We start from the raw sequence: 26,667 nt of genomic DNA, 5'->3' as shown, positions 1-26,667 counted from the left end.
CTGAAAGGTATGGAGCTTGTCAAAGTCAGATGTTGCTTGTTAAGAGATTTTAATACAGTCTGAAGCATGAGCCAAGATGGGCTATTTGTATGGAAAAGAAACTGGAAACATTTTGGGCCTAAAAGTTGGGTGCATTGGGGGTTTCAGGTAATTACCAGGGCAGGGTCAACAGTGATAACCAGGTTGATAGAGACTCAGATAAAATGCCCACCTGCCTGCTTTTTCAGGGGAGGGCTCAGAAAAAGAACAATGGCTTCTGCCAGCACTTCTGTCTGGGAGAAAATTGCCCCTCCAGCTCTCACCCTGATGCCAGAGAATGTAGTTCCTTCTCTTATTTCAGTATGTACTTAGTGCTTTTCTAGCTGTTGCCTCAGTGATGGAACTGATAGGCAGTGAATCTGAAGAAGTCTGTATGAGGGCCCTTTAAAAGGAACTGCTAGGGACTCCAGGAGTGCTCTGTTTCCCTCAGCCCCATTCCCCATTGGTTTTACAGCCAGAAGTTATGGGGATTACTTTTTCTGGCACTGCAACCCTGGGCTGGGGGCCCGATGTGGGGCTGGGATCCCTTGCCCTTAAGGAGGCACCTTTGCAGCTAAGACATCCCATCTAGTTTTTATCTGCCACACATGAGTGTGGGACCATCCAGCCCCTTCTGTGACTCTGCCTCTCCTACCAGTCTCTTTGTGGCTTCTTTATATCTTTAGTTGTAGGACTTCCATTCAGGTAGATTTCAGGCAGTTCTGGATGATGGTTGTTCTGTAGTTTAGTTGTAATTTTGATGTGGGTTGTGGGAGGATGCGAGTATAGCATTTACCTCCACCTCCACCTAGTCCATAAACCATTATAGAAGACTTAAAATTGGATTTTTCTTCTCTAATTGTCTTAGAAACTGCTCTTTTCTACCTAAATATATAATAAAACTCTAGCAAAGGAAAGTGTAAGCATATTCTTCTACACATCACAATGTGTAGGATATTTGCACAGCAAATGCATGTGTGGGATGTGTCCTGTATTTCTCTATGTTGAAGGTAATCCCCAGCTCACAAAAGAGGTCAACGAACAAGAACAGCTGTGACCATCATTGGTGGTCCAGGCTTAAGTTGTGACTATTGTGTTGTTGATCAACAAGGCCCCTGTGTCTTCCCCACAAATGTCATTTTCTCATTTCCCCCCAGGGGATTTTTACATTTTTCACAGAAGCTCTTGTTGACCTCCATTCTCTTATAATTATTCCTTATTCTGTACTAGTTGGCCTAACAATAAAGAATGAGGTCTCTGTAACCATGAAAGGGTTTATGTGACAACATTATCATTACTTTTGTTTTGAGAATTAATATCAACTTTTATTTGTAGGGAAACACACCTCTGGATAGATACACTTGACACCTCGAGTCTCATGGGGAACAAAGCACAAGCACAGGGAAGGGCCTGACACTATTGTCTAGAGTTTTTAATCACTCCCCACAGTTCGGTCACCCCTGTGCCCAGCCCCTCACTGATCCCTAGTGGACACATGTGCAGCACACATTACAGAGTTTGTGGGAGACTAAATGTGGCCTATGAGCTCTCTGCTGACTTGGCTCTTTAAGAAGGCCAACAGGGACATAAGGTGTCATTAAAGTTTTCTGACTTCTGTTAGGTTGAGGAGATATTTCCTAAGGGAATATTATAAAGTGTGAATAATTTCCCAAAAAGAATAGCACAGCAGTTCCTTACAAGAGATCTTGGTTAAGGTTTGTGGCTTTTAGACTTCCGGCCAAGATGGAGGCATAGGTAGACATACTGTGCCTTCTTGCACAACCAAAATTAAGGACAACAAAAATTTAGAAACAAAAAAGCACCCAGAACTGACAGAAAGTTGAACTGTACGAAAGTCCCACAACCACTCATCCAGACTGGTAAGAGGGGTGGAGTCGGCATCCAGCGGAGAGGTGTTGCGGCAGAAAAAAGCGGTGGTTGGCAGATCCCAGTGTGGGGTGACAATGAGCAGACCCAGTGAGGTGTGCAAGGATACGGGCTGACCACAGTCACACATTTGAGTGCAGATAAACCAGGTGAAAATGGGCAGCGAGACAGACTGTGCAACCCATGGCCCCAGCACTGGGAAATAAAGCCTAAAAGCACTGATTGAAAACACTTGTGGTGGTTGAGGTGCTAGGAGAGACTCTCAGCCTCACAGGAGAATTCATTGGAGAAACCCACAGGGTCCTAGAACGTACACAGGTCCACCCACCTGGGAACCAGTACCAGAAGGGTCCAATTTGCTTGTGGGAAGTGGCAGAGGGGACTGAAATCCAAGAGAGAGAGAAGCAAGCACCATTGTTCTCTCTCTGACCCACCCCCACATACAGCATCACAACCCAGCAACTGGGTTGCCCTGCCCGGGTGAACATCTAAGGCTCTGCCCCTCATATGTAACAGGCACCACCAGACCCCCTCCCCCCAAAAAAAGGCTCAAATAGAAGAACAAATCAGAGCCCCAGAGCCAATACTTTTAAGTGACCAAGAGATAGCCAACCTATCAGATGCACAGTTCAAAACACTGGAGATCAAGATGCTCATGGAACTAGTTGATTTTGGTCTCAAATTAGGTGAAAAAATGAAGTCTATGCTAAGTGAAATGAAGGAAAATGCACAGAGAACTGATAGTGATGGGAAAAAAACTAGGACTCAAATCAATGGAGTAGACCAGAAGAAAGAAAGAAACAACCAAACAGAAAAGAATGAAGAAACAAGAATTCAAAAAAATGAGCAGAGGCTTAGGAACCTCCAAGACATCTTTAAACATTCCAACATCCGAATTATAGGGGTACCAGAAGGAGAGGAGGAAGAGCAACAAGTGGAAAATTTATTTGAACAAATAATAAAGAAGAACTTCCCCAATCTGGCTAAGAAAATAGACTTCCGGGAAGTCCAGGAAGCTCAGAGAGTCCCAAAGAAGGTGGACCCAAGGGGGGACATATCAAAGATCATCATCATTACATTAGCCAAGATTAAAATGAAGGAGAGAATCCTAGAAGAAGCAAGAGATAAGGAGACAGTCACCTACGAAGGAGTTCCCATCAGACTGTCAGCTGATTTCTCAGAAGAGACCTTACAGGCAAGAAGGGGCTGGAAAGAAATACTTCAAGTCCTGAAAGGCAAGGACCTACATCCAAGATTGCTCTATCCAGCAAAGCTTTCATTTAGAATGGAAGGGCAGATGAAGCGCTTTCTGATAAGGTCAGGTTCAAGCAGTTCATCATTACCAAGCCCTTATTATATGAAATGTTAAAGGGACTTGTCTAAGAAAAAGAAGATAAAAATATGAACAGTAAAAAGACAGCAAACTCACAGTTATTAACAACCACACCTAAAACAAAAGCAAACTAAGCAAACAACTAGAACAGGAACAGAAACACAGAATGGAGATCACATGGTGGGTTAGCAACAGGGGAGTGGGAGGAGGAGAAAGGGGGAAAAGGTACAGAAAATAAGTAACATAGGTGGTAGGTAGAGAATAGATAGGGGGGAGGGCAAGATAGTATGGGAAATGTAGAAGCTAAAGAACTTTTGACACATGAAGTAAAGATGGGGAATGTGGGTGGGAGGGGGTGTGCAGGGTGGAGGAGAATGAAGGGAGGAAAATGGGACAACTGTAATAGCATAATCAGTAAAATATATTTAAAAAAAGGTTTGTGGCTTTCATGTCTCTAGTTGACGGTGAATATTCATGCCCTGTGACAGTGTCAAGTCAGTAGATGACAAATCAGACTGGCTGGAGCTCCCAATTTGTTATCTCCATATGATTTCTAAAGCAAAATAGGTGCAAAACCAACTAAAATTATTACTCCAAGCTGCTTAGGGTTAAATGAAGAAAATAACAAAATGTCCATTGAACTCTGTCTCCACGCTTATCTCAGATGTTCAGATATGTGGGGACATAGAGAGAGTGGATGGTGGTGACATCACAGGCTTGAGGGCAGAAGAAAATACTAGAGGTTGGAATTGATCATAGAGTCTAAACTTTCTGAGGAAGTTCTGATTTTAAATATTTTATTCTGTTGTAAGATGTGTTCTGTTGCTTCATCCTGAAAAGTTAGTCATCAAAAATGTATGGGAAAAATACTGTTTGTACTCATGGTAGCATTCTCTATACACAAATGCTATTATTCACATGCTTGGAACTAGGACAAGGGGAGAAGGTCTCTGTTGAACCTATACTACCTGGTCTGGTTTCCACAATCATGCTGAAAGGTGAGCAGAGCAAGCTAAGGAGGCTAGTTCCGAAGGGATGAGACCAAGTCTGGAATCACAACTGACCTGGCGAGACATGAGTGAGGGTGGTTTTGGCTGTCTTGGTGAAAGCAGAGAAGTTGATTTCAACTCAGTTTACAGGCAGAAACAAGGAGGCCGCCCAGGATCCAAGTCCTTCACTGTTTCCATCACCAGAGGGAAATATGAAAAGGCATCATTCTAAGAGAAATTGCAAGAGGTTTACATGGAGTGGAAACCAACAATATCTTCTCATTTTTCAGTTGGTTTTTTAGAGATGATGTCTTGGAAGAATTAAGAAAGGGCATTTATAACAATGATTTGTTTTCCTGTTTCTTTCTTTCTCTTCTTTCCACTCCTGCTCCCAATTGCAGTTCCCCACTACTACAAATAATGCAGTCTCGTTTCTCACACTTGGGGAAATTGCAGGGGTCAGCACACCTGGAGTGCAATGAGTGAGCCTTGCTCTGGGGAAACCACCTTCAAGATCATGGTTATCTCCCCTGTCTGGTCAGTTTTCACATTGATTTGTGACCAGGAGTATCAATAAAAAAGAATGTCTCTTGCCAGGATCTTCAGAGGAAAGCTCTGCTTCCAGTTCCACAGACTGACAAATATTCACTGTGTAATGCTAATAAAAATGTGAGGCATTTTAAAACTCAAAGGTATTTTTTTAATAACCATCTTCAAAGAACGCTGATTTCTAGTTATCTTATATGATAGATGGTAATGGCTAAATAAAATGCTCATCTGTCTTCACAAAATGGCATGTTAAATATTTATACAAATTGATACTGCTGGATAAATTGCAGATTCCCTATGCTTGGGTTCATATTTATTTCTTTTTCTCTGCAAAAAGCCAGTATGTTATTACTTGGAGACTATTATATTTTGGAAAAAGCTCTAGATGAAGTCCAAGGCCACATGACCAATTTTTAGTTATATAATAAAGAACATACATGAGAAAAAGAATTAAGCCCAATTATCTCTAAGTTTCTAAGTTTTCTAAAGATGCTATTAATTTATGAGTTAGAAGGCATGGATTTGAGTCTTCAGGCTTCTCTAAAAAGATGTTTGACTACTGTTAAGTTAATTTGATCTTTGTTGCCTAATCTGCAGTGAGACAGCTACTTTGGATGAATCCAGTCTCTTCCAACTGTAACTCCCTGATTCTAACCCCAGGGACTGGGGCCATGTGCATGCAGAGGACTTCTTCCTGGGTTCTAGGAAACACTCTACAGTATGGAACTCTTAGAAGCTTTCTCCATCACTTGAGTATTGTTGGATTGATGATCATGTCTAAAGCTTAAAAAAATACATTGAATGTATTTTTTATTGAGTATTCTAACCGATGAAATATGGAGAAGATGCTGAAATCAAGTGAGAAAAGGCCAAATATATAAAAACATCAAGAGATCAATTTAGTTTCTCTTTATAATAAACAACTCAAACTAAAAATAACAATATATAAGCAAGAACTGTTCTGATAGAACCCCATAAAAAGAAATAGCTTTATTGAAACTCAGCCTGAGGTTTTTATAGAGAAAAGATTAGACTTGGAAAGCCTCCAAATCTGTTAAAAGAGAAACATTTTTTTCATCTCTATTTGGGATGACAAATGATGTATCTCAGTTCTAGAGGCCCAACTAAAAACCAAAGATGAAATAATAAGTGTATAAATGGCTAGAAATAAACATAGCTGCAGCTTTCTCCATATGAGGAATTTCCCTAATAATGAAGAGCAGAGAAAGGATTATCATCACAGAGAGGAAATGAGGCTTTAAGCAAATAATTAAGGAGTATTAAATCATCTCAGAGAATACTCATAAGACTGTAGAAGATAAACACTGTTTGCCATATTGTTGAAAAATGATGGTAAGAAAAAGTGAATGAAATAAGATTAGTATCTGGGAGGGAGTGTGGCAATGTGGTCTCGTACCAGGTGTAAGGTTTTTGGCAAATTATTTATTCTGCAAGATTCTTATTTTTTCCCCTTTTAGAACAGGACAAGGAATACCCTCATTGGTGTGACAGGATTAAATGAAGTCACAGATGTAACCTCCTAGATATGTTTCTAAAGCTGAAAAGGGGTCAATACTTGGTGGCTATTATTATTTAAGAATAGAAATAGCAATGTTTGACCCAGCTGGTCAAACTCAGCTGTTCAAATAACTGCATTCTATTATTGACCTGAAAGATGTTCCCCTAGAGGTGACAGTGTCTAAAATATCACATGGAAACGATATGATCCAATCAGACATTTTCATAATCTTCTTGAAAGTTGGGACTCGTCCACTTTCATTGCATGAATCAGTTTCCCTTTTTCAATCAGACCAGTTGGAAAGTAATTCACCCACAATTCTATGATGTGCTACAGTAATTAATCACCTATGAAAACTGAAGAAGGAAAGATATAAGGGGGCTGGGGCACCCCCGTCAGGGAAGTTGGAGGCCTGGTCTGAGAGGTACTAGGCAGAGCCTGGGGAAAGAGTTTTTCACTTGCCAAAAAAAGTTGCTGAGATTCTGATGAAGGAGGAAAATAAATCAGAGGTAATTGTTCTAGAAAATTATGATTTCTGATACAACCAATCACTTAAACCACACCAACATGTACAGGGTCATCATTAGCTGGCAGCACTGCAAACAATGTTATAAGAGAAGGCAGTATAGTTTGCCAAGCTCTCTGATAAAGTCAAGCAAGGATCTGCAGCTAGTGAAAAATGTCTAAGGATTATTCGAATGAGAAAGCTGTAAGCACAGATTACTCCTGGGTTTTTCCTTTTGGTTCTAATACTTTAACATTTATCATTAGTTAAAAAAGCACTATTTTTTCCCCACTAAGCATTGGAAATAAGAATCCTGAGCATTGTTAAGAAGCCTGCATAATCTGGTAAATAATAGCTGCATCCTTAACAAAACTGTTCTTTTGTGAAGAAGTGGATTTAATTGTGAGGCACTATTAGCAACCAAAAGAGAGAAACATGAGAAAGAACAAGGTGGATTTTTCTAGCACTGAGTGTCTCCTAGTGCAAACCCCAAAGTGCTACTCTTTAGATTCTCATTGTAAGAGAACCATAAACCTAGAAACCAAGGGGGTCTTTTATAGCATACAAAATAATTGGTATTCAGTATGGAATGGTGCAGTAGCAAGGCTTACCTAGGCAATGTTGCATGAAGTCAGTCTTGCAAACCTGACCATTGTGGTCAAGTGTGACTGGAATCTCTAACAGAACAGTAAGGAAGGATGGAGAAAGACTGTTTACACAACTATTGTTCTGAGAACTGTAGCAGAGCACACTGTCCATGGTATTAGCAGCATTACTTAAAGGCTATATTGGTTATGATAATGACAAATACTGTATGTTTGATTCAGCTCCCTTCTATTAATATTCCCTTATATTAATGTGGAGAACAATGGAGACTTTATATAAAGGTGTTTCTTTCCTGTAATTTTATTTTCCCCTGCAGGCCTTCATCATGGGAAGAGACTTCAATTGCCTCAGGAAGAGAAGAGTTCCAGCCTAAACTGAAGAAATCATTGGTCAGGTCCTAAGCAGCCATTTGAAATCAATAAAATAGTGTGCATACCACTCACCCTTTAAGAGTGAGTAGGAGCACAGGGTCCTCCTCGTGGAACAGATGTTGGAGGCATTGTAAGAGGCAGAATAATGGCCCCACAAAGACAGGAGGGTCGGAGTCAGAGTCATGCAGAATGAGAAAGACTTGGCCAGCCATTGCTGTCTTTGAAGGCAGAGGAAGTGGCCACAAGCCAAGGAATGTGTGCAGCCCCTAAGAGCCAATAAACATAATGAAATAGATTCTTCCCTAGAGCCTCTGGAAGGAATGTAGTAGCCCCGTCAGCAGGATTTTAGCCGAGGGAGGCCCATACTATAATTCTAACCTCCCAGGATTCTAAGACAATAATTTCATGTTGTTTAAAGTCACCAAGTTTGTGATGACTTATTATAATATCAGTAAGAAACTGATACTGGCACCCTCTCTCAAATCTTTATTTTCAGTGCCCTTTCATGTACTTCAGCTGATAGGTGCCCAAGTAGAAGGATTTTCTGATTACATTATCTGGTTTTCACTGAGTTAGCCTTCATAAAATAGGAAGATAGTTTTAAAAATTAAAGATAATATGCCCTGGCTGGTATAGCTCAGTGTGTTGAGCATGGCCTGCAAACCAAAAAGTTGCCAGTTCGATTCCTAATCAGGGCACATGCCTGGGTTGTGGACCATGTTCCCAGTGGGGGGCACATGAGAGGCAACCACACACTGATGTTTCTCTCCCTCTCTTTCTCCTTTCCTTCCCCTCTCTCTAAAAATAAAAAAGTAAATCTTTAAAAAAAATTAAGGATAATGCTAATGCAAACATATGTAAACAACAAAATAGAAAAGTTGACTTGCTTAGCTATGTAGCAAAGCACTTCATTAATCACTTTAGAAGTTAAACATGGTGATGATTTGATCAAATCTGGTAAGAAATTGGCCCTCAAATTTAGAATTATCAAAACTATGAATAATATTTACTCTTGAATATGAGGAAACAAACTCTAACTAGATTAAGCTTTGATAATATTAACTAGTGATATAAAGTCACCACAATGGAAAAGAGCTTTTAGAAATACTTGAATGTGTTGCTAGCAATAAAAAATATACTTATAGAAAATATTTGCAAAGAAAAAACTGGAAACTCAATGTAAAAAAATTCAGAAAACAAATGTTATGCTAGGAAATGAAGTACATATGATGATTATAAAAGTGACTGAAGAAACTCTGGCTGGTGTGACTGTAGATTGAATGCAGGCCTGTGAACCAAAAGGTCACTGGTTTGACTCCTGATCAGGGCACATGTCTGGGTTTTGGGCCAGGTCCCCAGTTGGGTGCATGCAGGAAGCAACTGTTCTATGCTTCTCTCCCTCTCTTTCTCCCTTCCTCCTCTCTCACCAAAAATGAAATCTTAAAAAAATTTTTTTTAAATGAACAAAACCCTCCCCACACAAATCTACCAACTTGTACTAGTAAAGAGCAATTCTGAATGAATAGCAGCTCTCTAATGATGAGGATAATTATTCCAAACTTCGAAGGCTGATTTAAAATTTAATACCATTGTAAGACAATTATTTTTCCATCTAAAATGTAGGTACTTAATGGTTATCAACTCTAAATTTCTTGGTTCGCATGAAAAAATCTGTGTGATTTAAAACCAGACAGAGGAATAAGATGCAAAGCAGAAATCCAGCACTGTGCCCCGAGGCAGAGACGCTGACCTGGGCAATGGAATGGGACATGCCGGTGGCATGTGGTTCTGAAAAATCCTAAACAAAAGAAAAATGTGAAATACATGTATGTATTGTAAAGCTAGCACAATATCTTAAACTACAGACTGTTACTGTTGATAATATTTACTTTACTATCTTTAGTTTAAGGTATTATATTCTAGGTAGGTAAAAAAAAGACAATGCAAAACTAAAATAAGAAATAAAAATTTTTCCCACTTAAAAGTGACAAAAGGCTAAGCAGCTGAGGAATGGGTTGAGGGATAATCTGGGATGGCTGGGAAACATCTGGCGATGTCTGCCCTCCCATCCCCTCCCCCCGTGGATTCTTTACATGTTTGCACGAACCTCATGTATACGGGAGATTGTGGCTTCTTTCATCTGGCCTCCTTTATGGTCTCCAGAACCCTCAAAGCAAGTATTTATGAGAAACAGATTTGATAATGAAAGTGGTGCAATTTAGAACCCAGAAATTAGCTCACTCATAACCAGCACACCTTTAGTAGGCCTCCACTTTACTCCAGTTTTGTGTCTTCCCTAATGTATGTACATCAGGTACATGCACACATCTGTCTCTCTAGAAAGGTTTTAAGGTCCTACTCCTGTATCCTGTCTCCTTGTAACACAGTGTTTTTGCAGAACAAAGCTCTGAACAAATGCTTACTAAATTAAAAACAAATCTTTGGAGAATATTCTTCATATTATTATCATATTATTTGCAAAGCAGGATAAGTGGTTTCTAGCAGAATTTAAGTTTATTTATGTCCCTGCTTGTGTTAAATGCTCCAAACTGTTTCCAAATCTTAGACTATAATAGATATCTTCAAGTGACAAATCTTTTCATCTGCTAGAACAATAAGATTAGAAATCCAGCTGTCAATAAGCTCTATTCTCCATTTGACCTTTAATGGATTTCAGAAACACAATTTTAGATTTCTCATCAGACAAGGTCAGGTTGCCCTCACTTTTGTGATACTCTGAATGTCTGAAAAATAATCTTTGTCCTTGTGTATATTAGACAACATGTATTAGGTATCCTTTTTCTAGTGGATTTATCATTTCCTCCCTCTAAACATCCTCATGAAAAAGAGAAGGTAATTAACCATTTCAATGGGATGCTGGTACATGTTAAGGAGTGTTACTCACCTCAGCAAACCAAAATATGGGTAATGGGTATAGAGTTACAACTTCCTGTGTCTAGGATTTGGACCCATACAAATATACCCAGGCCAATGTGGCAGAGTTATTCACTTTTTCTTAAATTGTAAGCTTTGGAAAACTGGTCCTCAGAAATACAAAAATATGTTTTGAGAGAAAAAAAGATTTTGTGTTTAGAGCAACTTGGAAAATTACTGATGAATGAGAATTAAAGAGGTTGCTTTACTGTATGGTTTCTTTAATATGGTAACAAGATTGTAATTCCCTTAGAGGTTTACATCTGAGATATAGTCAAATATACAATGGTACCTTGGTGCTTGTTGTTAATTCATTCTGAAAGTCATGCCGCCCAAACCAACGAGTACCCAGTGAATTTTTCAAGCAACAAATGATGAAGCATTTTCACTTGCGGGGCGGCATGGTGACTCATACAAATTCTAGCAAGTGCGACAAGTCTCGAGCAAGCGCCAAGTGCTGAAACATGTTTTTCTCATCAAAATGCAATGAGTACAGGGTATGATGAGTTCTGAAGCTGACAAGTACCGGGGTATGACTCTATTTCAATATGTGAGATATATATTTTTTGTTAGTTTTTCTTCTAGAGTACCTCATGAAATCCTGGAGTATAGTTTGAGAAATGCTGACGAGTCCCCTCTCCCCTTGTTTTTGTGAAATTCCTGAGCGTTGTTGAAAATTTCTAAGCTCTAGGGTTATTTATGGTATCCTGAGGGTTGAGTCAGGGTTTGAGTGTGCAATACCAAGGAAAGAAATAGTGACTTGATCATGGTTTAGCTCTTGGAAAAACCTTTGGGGATTCCAAGGTGACTTGGGGCCATTTAAAAATTTTTATTGAATTTATTGGGGTGACATTATTTAATACAATTATGTAGGTTTCAAGTGTGTAATTCTATAATATATCGTCTGCGTATTGTATTGTGTGTTCACCATCAAAGGTCAAGTCTCTTCCTGCTACCATTTATTCCCCCTGATTTGGGGACTTTGATTCTGAAGCACCATGTCTTTGAATGGCTGGGGATGGCCTGCTAGTCTCAGCATCTTTGAGGTGTGTTATGGGATGAAGTGATTAAAGTGCCCAGAGAAAGTGCAGGTTGATAGAGGCGCATTAGAGAAGAAGGAAATTTTAAGAAGAAATGAAGAAAGGAAGTGACTGATCTCTTAGTTTCTTCATTCTTCTTTGACTATTCATTTCTATGGAAATTTCCTTATAATGTTTATTCTTTTTTAGTTTTCATATAATTTTTCCCTTCCAGCCTCCTGATTTATTAGGTTTTTGATCCCCAACAAGAGAATTAGGCTCCACATCTCATGTCATTATTCACTGAGACCAAGACTTGTGGTTCAGATTACTCAGGGTAGCTGGCTTCTAATAATGTGAGGAAGACGCAAACATAACTTAGGAAATAAGACAATATCTGCCTGCTACACAAAACAGGATTTGGTAGAGATCAAAGGCACATATGAGGGTCTGGTTTAGCAGGAAACTTCAAAAGCACCCACATAAAGGCACCCATTCCTGATAAAGGCAGCTTCCTTTTATATTTGGGCCAGATGACTCCATAGTTAATAGGCTAATTTGAAAAAACATTAGTCAGATGAACAAAAAATAGGTCGGAAAGGTTAAATTAACATGAGTATAGCTCTGAGCAAGTAAACTTTTATCAATAAAAAATTTAAAATGTCTTGGCCTGTATTTACATTTACTACTATAAAAACATAATAAATATTGGCCTAAATAATTCCATAATTCTACCATACAATAATATTTTTAAAGGGTTGAGGGATTAATTTAATATTTTACTTTAAGAGTTAACACAGGGAAAGGTAAGGAGAAAATCCTGAAAATGACAAAATGATGGCTCATATTTTCCTCTATATTCACTCAAGTCATTTTCTTTAGTTCATTTTAATATATAAGGAGTTATCCTTAGGAGAACTCTGAAAAATTTACTGATAATTTAACATCATCAAAATAACATCAAGGGAAACAAATTCCTGGCTGGTTATAGGCCGCCTCCAGTAATGTAATATAGTTCAAGATGAAAGGTTAAGTGCCTCTTACAAAAGGAGAGAAGCAATCATTTCCATCATGTGTATTTTTTGGAGTGTTTTTATTGCTAATACAAAACAAAATGGATCCCTCCCCCCTCCAAAAAAATTAATAATTGTGTATGGACATCCAAAGCACATTATAAGAGTCAATTATAAAGTTTACATGGTCTCCAGCGTTCAAAGGCAATCTTATCATTTTAATTAGCAGTTTATTCCTTTACCAGGCATCAGAGTATCTTGTAGCAAGGTACACTATGGCCCACCCTCACTCCCAATTTACAGTGGATTAGCGAGGCATTAGCTCTCCAAGGTCGCTCAATACCTTTCCCACTTATTTACACTGGCAGTGGTTCAAGCCCTGGAAAGGCAACCTCTTTTGACAAGTGAGGGTCAGATGAACAGGTCTGGCAGAGATCTGCATATGGCAGCTGTTTGCTAACTATTCAGCACTTAAAGCTTCAAAGTGCTCTCCTGTTATTGAGTTCTCCTGTTACACTCGTGACAGGATGGACATTAGCTCTGAATTACTGTCAGCAACCAACCTTCTTTATTAATTTTTCTCCTCCTTTAGGAAATCAAGAAGCTGTGTCCCTGGAAATGCAACCAGATTCTCTAGGGTTCCAGAAGTAGCCAATGAGGCAGGCCTGCTGGTGGAGTGGAGCTAGGATCTAGGTTATTAATTCTGGACTTGCTCATGGTCATAAAAGCCAGGCAGCATTGCCATCATAAGCCAGCACCTTGGCCACTATTAAAGACCTTCAACTTTTTGCTTAAGGCATGCTGGGTTTCTCAATACACAGCCATTACATTTCTTTGCATTGCTAATTTACAGGAGCAAACATGAGGCAAACCATGTTTTCTAACATTTGATTTTTCTCTTTTCTACATACACTAATCTGTATGTTGAAGAAATGCAAAATATTTAGTTATACTCTGCCCAGGCATAAACTTGTCAGAAAACCTACTTAATATGGAGGTAATTGCTGCATAGATGTATGTCAGATTTGTGGTGTAGCTTCTTGCTGAATATGATTAGATAAAGAAAAAAGGGAAAGTCAGGTATCCAGAATAATCGATTCAGTACAACTTATGATTATGACTATGATTATATTCAGGGCCATGACTGATTTCACAGTCAATGTCAGAGTGTCCCAATCAATTAAAATGGAAGTATTTTCCTCCAGTGAAAATTTGTTTATTTGAAAAGGATGAAGGGGAATGAATGTTGGGCGGGGAGGTAGCTAGGGGCCCATTTAACCTTGGCATCTCTATTGCTGTGGGTTCAAGTGCTGGTACTGCTTGCTTTAACAGCTGAGGTAGGCTGACGGTGGCTTTCTGGATGTACAAACTGTCTGATCTTATCAGAGGAGCAAAATACCATGTGAAGCAGGGAGAAATAACCAACTTGGCCGCATGGATCTCCAGGGTGACTGCGTTCTTCAGTCTGCAATGTCACTGTGTGATGCTCTGGTTAATGGTGAGAAGGTATGACAGGGGTCCTGTGTTGGAACCTGCTGAAGCAGTCACACCCTCCCTGAAAGTCAGTGAGGACTCTGGTTTCTATAGAATGTTTGCATCATAATATGGGCTAAGGAGGATGACAACACTGTAAACTCAAGAAAATCGTAGGGTGAAGTGGAAGGAGGGTTCTAAACATTTGAATTCTGTGCCAGCTGGTTGAGCTCCTGGCAACAAGGGGCAGGAAGTTGGAGCACTGTGGCTAGCCACCAAGGCCTGGAGTAGGGAAGAGGCTGGTGTGGAGGAACTCTTGGGGGCTGAGTCCGAGGGGCAGTTTGGACTTTGGGTGATGAAGAAGAGAAAACATTCCATCTGAAGCTGTGCTGGTATATTATGGGTTCAGAGGTGCAGTATGATCTCAAAAATCTTGGAGGAGTCATGCGATGGGCCATGTAAGACACCAAAAGCCACAGGGAGATCCTGGAAGTGACTGTTTAAGATTTTAAATGTGTGTCAAGATGCCAGAGTAAAGTCGAGATGTATGCATTTATTATTCACTGCAGATGACTATCCTGAGGCTACCTTACATTCTAAAAGAGTAGGGGTGCTTTATGGTGTGCAGTTGTGAGTCCTTCACTGGCTTGGACAGGGTTGGGAAAGGTTACCCCATAAATCAGAGCTAGGGATGCATAAGTTGTAACCCTCTTTACATGTCCTGTGGGATGTCAACAGAACAGTTCCAGAGAGGCATAGTGGTTAGAGGAACCCCTGGCAGAGGTGCCCCAGAGATGCTGGGCTTCTTCCTGAACGCTCTCCTGGATGTGAGAACCAGTGGGGTGAGGCAGGCTGTAGGGTCCTATATGCACCATGCTAGGGGCAGATGGTCTCAACAAAGTTGCTGGTGTCTGAGTAAGTTGTGTAGCTAGAAGAATTTAAGCTCCATGGGCAGCAAGAAGGCTCATACCTGGAAAGATATACCTGCTAGATTAGGAAGAGGAAATAACCAAGAAGTCAGTGAAGCTGAAAGTCAGTGAGGTCCTGCCACTGGTGTTGAGCAGGAGAGGCAAGAGAAAGCTAAGCAACAGGGTAAGAAGACAGAAGACAGGGATCCAAGTCCTAGAAAGGAGAACAAGATGGAAATTTGCTTTTAGAAATGGACAGGAAAATGTCCTTGCCAGGATGAAAGAAAGCAAGAATCATTTGGGTGTCCTAAATTCTTTGAAGGTAGGGTCAACCCAGAGCTCAAGAAGGTGTGGAGCCTGATGGTACAGGCTGGTCACAAGCCTGTTCCAGAAAAGGAGCAATTAGGAAGGAGGACGGGGAATCCAGGCACATTATAGAAACCCCTTATTCCAGATTTCAGAACCTTGGAAATGATGTGAAGACTATGGCCAGGATCACCAGAAATAACTGGTCCTTAGGATTGAAGTTTGGAGCTGTCCTGACAAGGAATCAACTCTGTCAGTGAGGGACTGATTCATGTGCTTGAAGTTCTAGTTTGTTCATTTGTTCGTTTGTTTGTTCATTGATTGATGGATTGATTGATTGATTCATTCATTCATTCATTGTCTTGCCCAAAGAATTTTTTCATTGCTTAGAGAGAGAGAGAGAGAGAGAGAGAGAGATCAGTGTGAGAGAGAAACATTGTTTGTGTTTTGTACACTCCCTGACTGGAGGCCGAACATGCAACCTGAGTACATGCCCTGGCTGGGAATTGTATGGGACAATGCTCCAACCAACGGAGTCACACTTCCTCAAAGGCTCACATTTACTTTAAATGCTCCTGGGCAGGTGTATGTTTATAGGCTGGGGAAATTGACAAGAAGGGCAGAAAATATGAGAAATATTATAAAGGACCAGTAAACGAGACTGGCAATGAACTAGGCAGAGAGAGGCAACAGAAGAGAAATTGCCAGAATTGCGGGAAGTGTGAGGCACCTGTGGTCCTGATCTCTGATGAAGAAACGCAAGTGCGAGGAAGGCCTGTATCTATTCAAAGAATGAGTAGCTATTTTTCATTTGTTTTCTTTTAGAAGATGGAGGGATACTCAAAGGTCACTGGACATGGCTAAATTACCTGTTTTCTTAACATGTTTTCTCTGTAACAACCTCACGGAATGCGTTTCAGCTGGTTTTCATTCCGTCCCCCTGTGAGCGCACCTCGGCAGCCGCCAGAGGGAGACTTCATCCGCCAGCTTTTCACAAGGAATTTCCTTGGGGATTAATGTGCCCTGCATTACACAAGTTTCTCCTAAATTTGCCTTCACATGCTGAGCTTTTTAATCTTGACAGTTCCCAGAGCAGCAGGCATGGCTATATCTGGGCAGTTATAGCATTGGGAACATTAAGATTGCTTTGGAAAGCCACAAACCCCAGAACAGATGCTTTAAAAAATGTGAAAACAAGACAGCATTTAGGATTATGTCAAGTCACGAGTAACCTCGCTGCGTTTGTGAGGAGAAAGCGCTGCAAAGAACCCTCCCTCCCCCGAGAGGGCGGTGTGCTGCGTGGGGGCCCTGGGAGCGGGCACGAGGGGCTTCTTTTGGCAGGAGGAGGAGTTCTGCTCTCTCATTAAAGAAAAAATTACGTTTCATGACTAAGTGAGAAATGGTCATTTTGAAGGTCCACTGCTGGATATCCTTTTAGTTTTTCTCAAAACAATTTAGAGTTAAAATCTCTGTAAATACACAGTGGTTCCCTGCTGTTCAGCCTGGTGGTCACTGGGTCACAGGGGTCAGGCCTAGAAGGGGGCACTTTTCTCTGGAGCTTTATCTCCTTGTTACTGAGCTGATGTCAGGGATCGTGGTCAGACGAATGCAAGTGATGAAGAAAGAAGACCTCTAAGATGTACTGATATCAGGATTTACAATCCTTTGGACACTTTTGATAGGAGGCTTGTGCAAAGAAAAAGACATGACTGCTTGGAAAAGCAAACAAGGGCAAGGTCGGGATTCATAACACTGTATTTTGGGGTTCCAGAATTGGGTAATAAAGGACAAATGTGGGGGTCTTGGAGGAATTATTTCTGTAGTTCACTTCACAAAGTGCAGTGTGAGAATAAGTTTAATAGATAGAAATAAGAAATTCAGTTTCTTGTTACAGGGAAATGTAGACAAATTGGTAAGGTTATTTTAATTTTTCGAGCCAAACAGACTTTGTGCATGATGATTTCAGCAAACCATCTGCAAGGCTATCTAAAAGGAATCTAAAATAAATGAAGGGGTTATTTCAGTTTATGTTGGGGAAAGCAACATGTTATGTTGGGGATTTTAAACTTTCTTCTCAGAAGACTTTGGGTTGGGGGGAGCACAGTTGTGTTTTGCTCTGCACACCCGTTTGACCAGTGCTGTCCTGCAGACTACTGCAGCTGGGATGAAGTATTTGTGTGTCTCTTCGGTGTATCCCACACCAGCAGTCACAGTGTAATTCTCCATAAGACACTGCTCTGCCTGAGCCACCAGCAAAGGAGCAGTAGGAGCAGTAGTCAGGGGCCCTGGGCTTAAACACAATTCCACATGCATAATACCATCTCAGTAGCATGACTGACTGTGTCTCTCAGTGACAATTATTAATAGTATCTTTTTTACTCTCAGTAGCAACCCAGTTTGGATGATAAATTAAATGGCCATCCTATATTTAAACCTAGACCCTGAGCATGCAGGGTGATGGCCATGGATGAGACATTCCATCTGCATGCTCAGGAGTAGCACTGGTCACTCTGTGGGCACAGGCTGTACCCCTGTCCTTCATCTTCCCTGGAAAGTTCACTCAGCAACAGCTCCCGGGCAAAGACAGAAGATGATGGAGAACGTGATAAAAATTCTCTTACCCACAGTGCTTGTAGATATGAGAACATAACTGGACTCTGAAAATGTGAGCCAAATGTTGACTTGGAGCCAAGTTGAAGACACCACTGAAGGCTTTCATGAATGACAGCAATTTGTCGAGTGATATCATAATATGGTGCAAAGAGAAACTGAGGATGTGACAGAGTGATTCAATCCAGATCAAAGACCTGGGACTCCCATTGCAGGAGGAAGTCAGTTTACTGGGAAAAAGTACATAAAAATGTTGAGGAAGGATGAAGCACTGAAGTGATATGTCTCGGCAGAAAAAAATGTCCCTCAAATGAGAACTTGTTGGAAAGGCATTCATAAGAATCTACCCAATGTTGGTATTACTAAGTTTGGAAATGAGGGGAGGGGAAAGGAATTTTGATATGAATTTTAGAAGAGACCTGAGTTCAGAAAGGGAGAGCTGAGTCTCACCAGGTATTATAGATGAAATTATGTGTTAACTCCATGGGAATAAAATGGAGAAACCAGTTGCTAAAATTCTGATTAATTAGTAAGCCAAGATCTAGCATGTGTTTGCTTATATCTTATTAATTCGTGTAAACCCACCTATCTAAATAGTGTCTGTATCTACTATTTCATGACTCCAATTTCTCTCACTGTACCTGTGGGCCAGTCTGAGAGAATGGAAGGAGAGACCCTGGTAGGCAGGCCCTTGTGCTGGGAGGGTGTGGTCTCATCTGCTTTGGTGGAGGCAGAGAAATGGATGGAATTACCTGCGCCCTTGTAGTGACGCACTGCAACCACTGACATGTTTGCCTGTTCTCCTGCATCGGTTGCTGCACGTCTGGAAGGGTGGGAATCAAATTTTCTGTGAGGGCAAGGACTACATCTATCTCATTCAAAGGGGCCCCTGAGAGGTGTTTGGTCACATTGAAGAGGCAGAGGAGTGAGGTTCCTGGAAGCAATGGATGCTGGACCTGCTGCATGATGTGGTGCCGAGAGCAGAGGACCCTCAATGGAGTGAACCTCCAGGGCAGCTGTCCCTTTGAATTCTGAATGGCATTGCTCCATCCATGAGGAAAGGGTAGAAATACCTTACACAGCTCATCCTTTTTCATTCCTATCTGAGAGAGAACATATAACTGACCCTGTAAAGCAATTCCTTTACTGTCAGGGCTGCTAACTCACAAATTTGAAGATGACCTGGTGTGGTGTTCACCCATTTTGCCTGAGAAGTGCTGGGGGCAGGCGAGTTGCGGCTTGTTATCCTGGTGCCCGGGACCCCACCTCACTGTCAAGGCCCTGCAATGGCACTGTGAGTGTCCTTCTCTGCTTTAGTGCCCCCTCTCCACCTGCACATTCAGGAAGGTCAGAGGGCAAGGGGACCTGTCTGTGATGGGCATCTGGGCTTAAATGGTTTTTAATTTTGCTGCCTGCTCTCCAGCAAGAATTTAAAAATCTGAGTAAATGTAACCAGAAGTTATCTAAAGCTTGCAAATAGTGATGACATAAAAGAATATAAAAGGACTTAAATGAGCTTTCCCTTGGAGAAAAGAAGTCTCAAGAGCACAGCTGACAGTACTTGGAAAGCGGACTCATGCCACGCCCCTCATCGGTAACTCAGATATGGCATTTTGAAGCTCCTCTCTCTGGTTTTCCTCAGGTGGAAGGAAGAGAGGTGAGAGGAACCTGATTTCTTGCAGTATAGTAATGGGGTTCCTGTCTTCGAGGTACCTTAACCTTCCTGTAATCTACTTGGATTCACTCTCCAAAGAGAATCGGACGCAGGCACTCATATAAAATCTATTTACTAGGTTAATTAGTTCAACAAATACCTTAAGCACTTATATACCAGGCCTTGGGTATACAATGATGGGAAAACAAACAGTACTTTATTTCACGGTACTCATAGAAATACATATTTACAAATGAGGGTAAGCATTATAAAAGAAACAAAATACAAGGAAACTCACATCCAAGTCCAGCCTAAACAAAATTAGAAAACTGCAGTACAACCTAATGTGGACATCCGCCCCTGGGACGCCTTCCTTCATTCTGTGTTGGTCTTCTCAGCCTGCAGCTCTTCACCAAAGACACCCCTAAGGAAGTCCTCCCAAGGCTCTCATAGTGCGTTTTAAGAATAATTCACTGTACACAAATAAACCAACAGCAGCATCGAGTCAGCTCCTTGGATCTGATAAGCTCCATTTGAGTGTAAAACTGTTAGCACTTCTGAGTTAGAATTGGGTTCCCAACAAGATGCCAGCAGAGTTGAAAGTAATTGCACATGTCAACTGTACAAAGTCCTGTAGTGATTTAAAAAGACGGATTACGCCAGAGTTTTGAGCCTCTCTCCAGTCTGTAGAGAACATGTACATTTGCAGTGCCTGGGTCCTAGAGTGTCCTGCCACTGGAAAAACAGGGCAAAAACTGAGAATTGAGCAACTGGTGTTGAAATTAGAAGTGCTGGTTTTCACGCTGGATGGCCCACAACTCCAGGCCCGAATGATTTCTCACCGTGTTGGGGTTCCTGGCTTCTGAACTCTCGTTTGGCCCTGAGGAGTGTTCAGTGTTGGCTGGACTGAAGGACTAGATAACGTTTGATGTTCTGCTTTTCTCCTCATTCCCACCCCCACCGGGCTTCGCTGACACAGAAGTCAGAAGTAGATGATATGGGAAAAGGGGGTTCATTTCCTGTCTCTGGGATTCAAGGGGGCCTTTCTAAGAGAGAGGCCCACACCTGGCTTTCTTTATAGATGAGCACACAAACTAAAGGGCAGGTCCACCATGGTGAATCATGGCTACCTCTTATTAAAAAAGAGAAATAAAACCACTTTAGAATGAAGTTGAAATCGCCATCTCAGAGGAACTGCCTTACACAGCTCAGTCCCCCAAACCTTAGAAATAAGGCCAAATAAGGCTAAAAATAAGGCAAAATAACCTTTAGATTGGCTGTAAAGTGACACTGTCTCTCAAATAAAGAGACAATGTTTGCAAAGATAACTAAAAAGCAGACACCATGACTACCGGAATAAAAATTAAAAACACTGTTAGAATTAATGGCACTGCGTTAGCTTATCTGCACCTGTAGGAATGCCTTCCTTCTTTTGATGTAATTGTTCCCCCTTCTTTTATAAATATCCCTTGCCTTTACCTCCTAACTGGAACACTACTTGGGTTTCCTTCTGAACAGGTACTTCTGAAATAGCTACTCTTTTTCTAAAAAGATTGTATTTATTTATTTATTTTTAGAGAGAGGGAAAGGGAGGGAGAAAGAGAGGCAGAGAAACATTGACGTGAGAAGCATCAGTGGGTTGCCCCTCCTGTGCACCGTGATCAGGGACTGAACCCGCAACCCAGGCATGTGCCCTTACAGGGAATTGAACCCATGAGCTTTCACTTTGCTAGATGGAGCCCAACCAACTGAGCCACACTGGTCAGGGCTCACATAGGTATTTTTTGAATTTCAAATAAATGTTGTCTTTCATGTTGGCTTTTTTAAAAGTCTATTTTGTTGATTATACTATTACAGTTGTCCCAGTTTTTTTCTCCCCTTTTCTCTCCCTCCTCCCTGTACCTCCCACCCTCTGGCAATCCCTGTCCCCCTGGCCTTAGTTGATGTCCATGGGTCAAACATACAAGTTCTTTGGCTTCTCCATTTCCCATGCTATTCTGACCTCCACCCATCTGTTTTATGCCTACCAATTATGCTTCTTATTCCCCGTATCTCCCCCCCTCCACCATTCTTCCCCTCCCCCTCCCTCATGCTGGCTTTTTACTTTTAGGTTAATACCCTCCAACCAAGGAGAGGAAGCACGGATAACATTTTAAATAGAGAACTAGGATGTTTTGTAGTAGAGAGACTGACACTTCTTGCATGGATGTGTTTAGGACAGACAGCTTGGGACATGGATGGATTTATGCTTCCCTGGGCAATGGGTTCTCTCCATAGATACCCTAAGGTCCTTCATTTTATACTAGGACAGATGAACCAGCATAAACCGAGAGCTTCTCCAACTGCGTCTGATCCACCTGAACTTTAGAGAAGACGTATGTAGGGGAAGATTGTTTTAAGGGCTTGTGGCTCCTGTTTACTTTTGATAAACTGAACAGTGTCATTTGCCCCTGTAGGTTGTGATGGGTGCCCTACCTCACTCCTGCCCTATTCCACTCCACCCCCAGCTCCAGAGCCTGCACTGGGACATGAGGTTTTTGTTTGTTTGTTTTTCTGTATCAAAAGCAGGCCTGGGTTTAAAAAGTTGAAGACTCTGGTCTGAGGGTTGTTCACCTTGTTCCCAGAAAAGCTCCCATGAGAGGCAGTGCCGTTAGCTGTGGGCAGGAAAGCACAGCTGCTTTCGCACATTTGTTCCACAGATAATTCTAAGGCAGCTATTACGGATGTTGCTGTTCTAAGAGCTGGAGCAGTAAGTGCCATGAAGGAGAAGAAAGCATAGCAAGGGACAGGTCCCGTGAGACGGTGCCAGGAGGAAGAACAAGACTCGGGGTGGGGGGTGGAGGGAATTCCAGGTTCCGGCAGCTCCGGCACCAGAGCCTATGGTAGGAACAGGCTTGCTGGGTCAGAAGATCAGAGTCCCCCATCCCATGGGTTGAGGTACCTGGGGAGCCACCGCTGGGGTACAAGTGTCCTGAGAAGGCTGGCGGGCAGACCCTGGGCAGCTGTGATGGGGAGCACTGTGGGTGAGGGGCAACAAGAAGGCCCTGTGCCTGGAACAGAAAAGTCTAAAGGAGGAACTGAAGAGGCCCAAGAGGCAGCAGGGGCCATACTGGGCAAGGCCGGGGATATAATGCTATGACCTCAGCCCCTGAGTAGGAGAAGGCAATGAGGAAGGAAGCAGAAAAGTACCAAGCAAATCACCTATCCTATCAGAACCTGAAATCTGATAAGAACCTGATAACTGGAGATGATAAAAGCCACAGCCTGATGCCTCACACAATGAGTCCAGTGACTAATTCTTTTGTCATAAAAGTGAATCAGATCATATCTCTATGAGTTACAAAAATTGAGGGAAAGAATAGCTATACAATGTTTATGTCCAATAGGTCTATTGGAACAAAAATGAAATGCAAGACAAAAAAATAGAAATAGTTACCCAGGTGATTCTTTATAGACCAACCACCTGAAAAGCGGGTTAAGTATCCCACAAAAAATCAGCTGTGTTGACTGGTTAGGAATGAGACGTAAGGCCAGCTGGTAGTGATTATATAGTTTGGTCACGTGGTTCACACGCAGGCGGTGAGGACGGGCTGTGGAGAAGGGAGACGTATCAAACTGTGCACAGTAGCCTCCCTTACCTGCAGTTTCACTTCCCACAGTTCAGTGGTCAGCCATGCCCACAAATAGTAAATTCCAGAAATAAACAACTCATCAGTTTTAAATTGCACATCATTCTGAGCAGTGTGATGAAATCTCACACCACCCTGCTCCCTCCAGCTCTGGACCTGAAGCACCCCTTTGTGCAGTGTCTCCACACTGTGTGTGTTCCCAGCCTGTTAGTCACTTAATAGCTGTCTCCATGAACAAATTGACTATTGAGGTACCGCAGTACTTGCATTCAAGTGACCTTTACTTTACTTAATAATGGCCCTGGATTTCTAGTGATGCTGGCAATTTGGATATGCCAAAAAGAAGCCATAAAATGCTTCTTGTACATGAAAAAGTATATATGTATAGGAAGAAACATAGTATATATAGGGTTCAGTAATATCTGCAGTTTCAGGCATCCACAGGAGTCTTGGAACATATCCCCCTGGAAAAGAGGGGACTACTGTATAACATGGGTCCTAAGAAACTATGCCTGAGTCCCGGTTAGAGGCCTTTTTGGTAAGTTCACACTGGGCCTAGCAGGAAAAAAATGGTGGGTGAATGGCTAGAAGCTTTGGTTTCCAATCTTCTCTGTCCTAAAAGCTGAGGTGACAACCCCAAATGAACGTTTTGTAATGGGGAATGTCACTGCACCTATAGCCCTGTCAGCCCCTGTTGAGAAACGCACCCCACCTTTATCTCTGGACTGTTCTACAAGTGGTGGATGAGAGCACGGACTACAGTAAGACTCAGAGCGGCAGCCTCTGTGGCAACACGCACGCTGGACCCTGGGGACGCGGGCAGTGGCTAGGTGTTGGGTTTCTGCTCAGCAGCTCTGCCCTTGTTGGTCGGTTTCCATGGAAAAGACCCTGAGTCTCCAGGGTTTCTTTTCCATTGGAAAGTCTTACATGGGGCTCATGCTTCTCACTCGTACGTGTTAACTTCCATGGGGCTCTCCTTGGAGAAATATGTGACCATCTTACTTAACCCCAGTTGTTAACAGCTGAAACTGCATGAGGTTATTTTCTTCAAGCAACTAATAGACTCTGATTTTGAATAGTCCCATTAAAAGGGGCTAAAGTGGGGTGACCAATGACAGGTGGTGGGGAATTAATTATTGACAAGGACTTGTCAAGTCGCAGAACTGGCCCTCTAATTATTCCTTTGCCCACTGCAGCTAAAATTGTGGGGGTTTCCAACAGAAGATATGGGAAGGCAAAGGAGGTGATAACGAATTTTTGTTAGAATGCTGAAGTTACCACTTTTTGCAGCTTCACAGCTATATGTTTAAGCAAGGACACCAAAAATAGAAGCAGTTCTGTATATGCTGAACCGATTATTTCTCAATCAATTCATCAGTTTGAAAGTCAAATTTATAAGATAGCAAAGTAGTTTACAAATATTATTTTTATTTTTTCCTCATGTGTTCAGATGGATGGGGGTGGTGGGTAGAGAAGGGTTGGGGGAGGATAAAGGGAATATTTGCAAAAGATCCATCATCAGCATGTAAAGCTCTTATTATCTTCAATTAAGCTTCATAAAACAATGCCTTGGCCCCAAATCAACAATGCCTTGACTATAGGGAGATTTATATACATAAACGGAACCTGAACCACCACTGAGTACAATCAGGGTTACTTTTGAATCAAGTCAATTCTGTGAATGCTTCCTTTCTCTGCTTCTTCCCCATCATTCACAGCTTTATCAGCTGAGCTAGAGTTTGCAGAGTTGCAACTGATTGAACTCTTGCTCACCTTTTCTAGAACATTTAATAGGTCCCTAAATTGACAAAAGCTAATATTAACCAGGCAAATTGGAAGATTAGGAGCAAGGAATGAGAAGGATGAAGATGGGTTAATCCAAGATGGATGGGGTTGGAAGCCTGTAGACACATAACTCAGACATCAAGGTTTATGCAGTAATTGGAAAGATTAAAAAGAGTAAATGTTCCAGGAGCTCATTAGTAATTTGAAATATGAGTATGAGCAAATTGACTTTTGAGATAAAATTAAGGCCTCTGGGATGGGATAGAAGCATACTTGGGGGAGGAAGAAATAAAAAGCAAACTGATAATTAATGCTTTTGCTTATACTTCTGTTCTCACAACTCAGAATTTGCTTCCATCTGATCACAACTGTTAGTACATATAACTGTTTGGTGGTCCTTCCTCTGATATGCAGTGTGACACTTGTGCAATATAAAAACACACTGCTTGTGAACACAGCACATGCAAGAAGCCCAGCATGCTGCAGTTGTTCGGTAGGTGTGTCACCGATGTGCAAGAATACCCACGTTTGCTCAGAGCACGTTCAGGGCAAGTGCCCAGAAACAGAATCGGTCTACTCCTATTCATTAATGCTTCAGCTATTTGCTGGTACCTATTATTCAGTCTATGTAGAAAAAGAGAAAATGAACATATGGAAAATCCCAAAATTAAAGGTTTTATAAAAATGATTTATCATTTTGAGTTATATAGGAAAACATAGGTAAGCAAGTGAGGATACTACTAAGAATCTGCCCTCTTCTGAAATGTTCAAAACTTTCTTGGAGTATGGTATTAGTATCAGAAATAGTTCCATAATTAAGAGAGCATTTGATCTGAAGATCACGCATTTCTTAATTCTCCTTCCTTTAAAAATTTTTTTGATTCAGGAACAATTTAATGTGAGAAGTGTGGATGTCCAGTTCAGTAACATAGCCCCACTAGGCTTTTCTTTGGAACCATGCATGATTTTCTGAGATGGTTTTGATACAGGTAGATGGCCTGGCCAGGCCCTGGAATGAGGGAAGGATCGTAGGTAATGCTGGAGGCAGTGGGACTGAAGCTGTGTGTGCTGCTTGTGTGGTGTGTGACAGATTTCCCTAGCCCCGTGCTGAGGCAGTGGGGGAGAGGCTGCCTTTCCCAGTGAGCAGAGCAGCACAGCAGCATCACATTGCCCCAGCAACTGAGCTAGCACTGTGTGTGCTGACAGATTCCCCGGCCGTGCAGAGAGAACACAGGAGGAAGCTTTGCATGTAGTTTGCAGAAGGCTAGAGCATGCAAAGCCCTGCTATCCCCTTCTGGTTCCTAACTGATAGGTCACAGAGGCACGTGTACCTAAAGGTTAACATGGCAGCAGAGGGAGGGGCTAACATGCCAGTCTAGCCTGGGGAGAAGGGATGGGGACTGGCTGCTGAAGTTGGTCCCTTCTGGAGCCCATGAAAATTTGGGCATGGAGATTTACACAGAGGAAGAGCAGAGACTCACACCTTCTCCTGCTGCTCACTGGCCCGGTTGGGGGCTGGCTTGCCCTGGGCCGTGCTGCAGGGAGCGTCCCGGACCATG

At 41.8% G+C, this 26,667-nt stretch overlaps 1 protein-coding gene and 1 pseudogene across 5 annotated transcripts in view; both read right to left on the bottom strand.

Moving 5' to 3' along the window:
• Window positions 1-26,667, bottom strand: part of DLGAP1 (DLG associated protein 1) — an 856,099-nt gene that overhangs the window by 121,112 nt on the left and 708,320 nt on the right. The gene's annotated exons all lie outside the window — the stretch shown is intronic.
• LOC119053260 (uncharacterized) lies at window positions 4,624-4,772 on the bottom strand (annotated as a pseudogene).

The sequence above is a fragment of the Artibeus jamaicensis genome, unplaced genomic scaffold (genome assembly GCF_021234435.1).
Source record: "Artibeus jamaicensis isolate MK-2021 breed Jamaican fruit bat unplaced genomic scaffold, CSHL_Jam_final contig_354, whole genome shotgun sequence".
Classification (NCBI taxonomy): Eukaryota; Metazoa; Chordata; class Mammalia; order Chiroptera; family Phyllostomidae; genus Artibeus; species Artibeus jamaicensis.
Note: the sequence above shows the minus strand (reverse complement) of the source record. Positions and strands in the feature narration are given on the sequence as shown.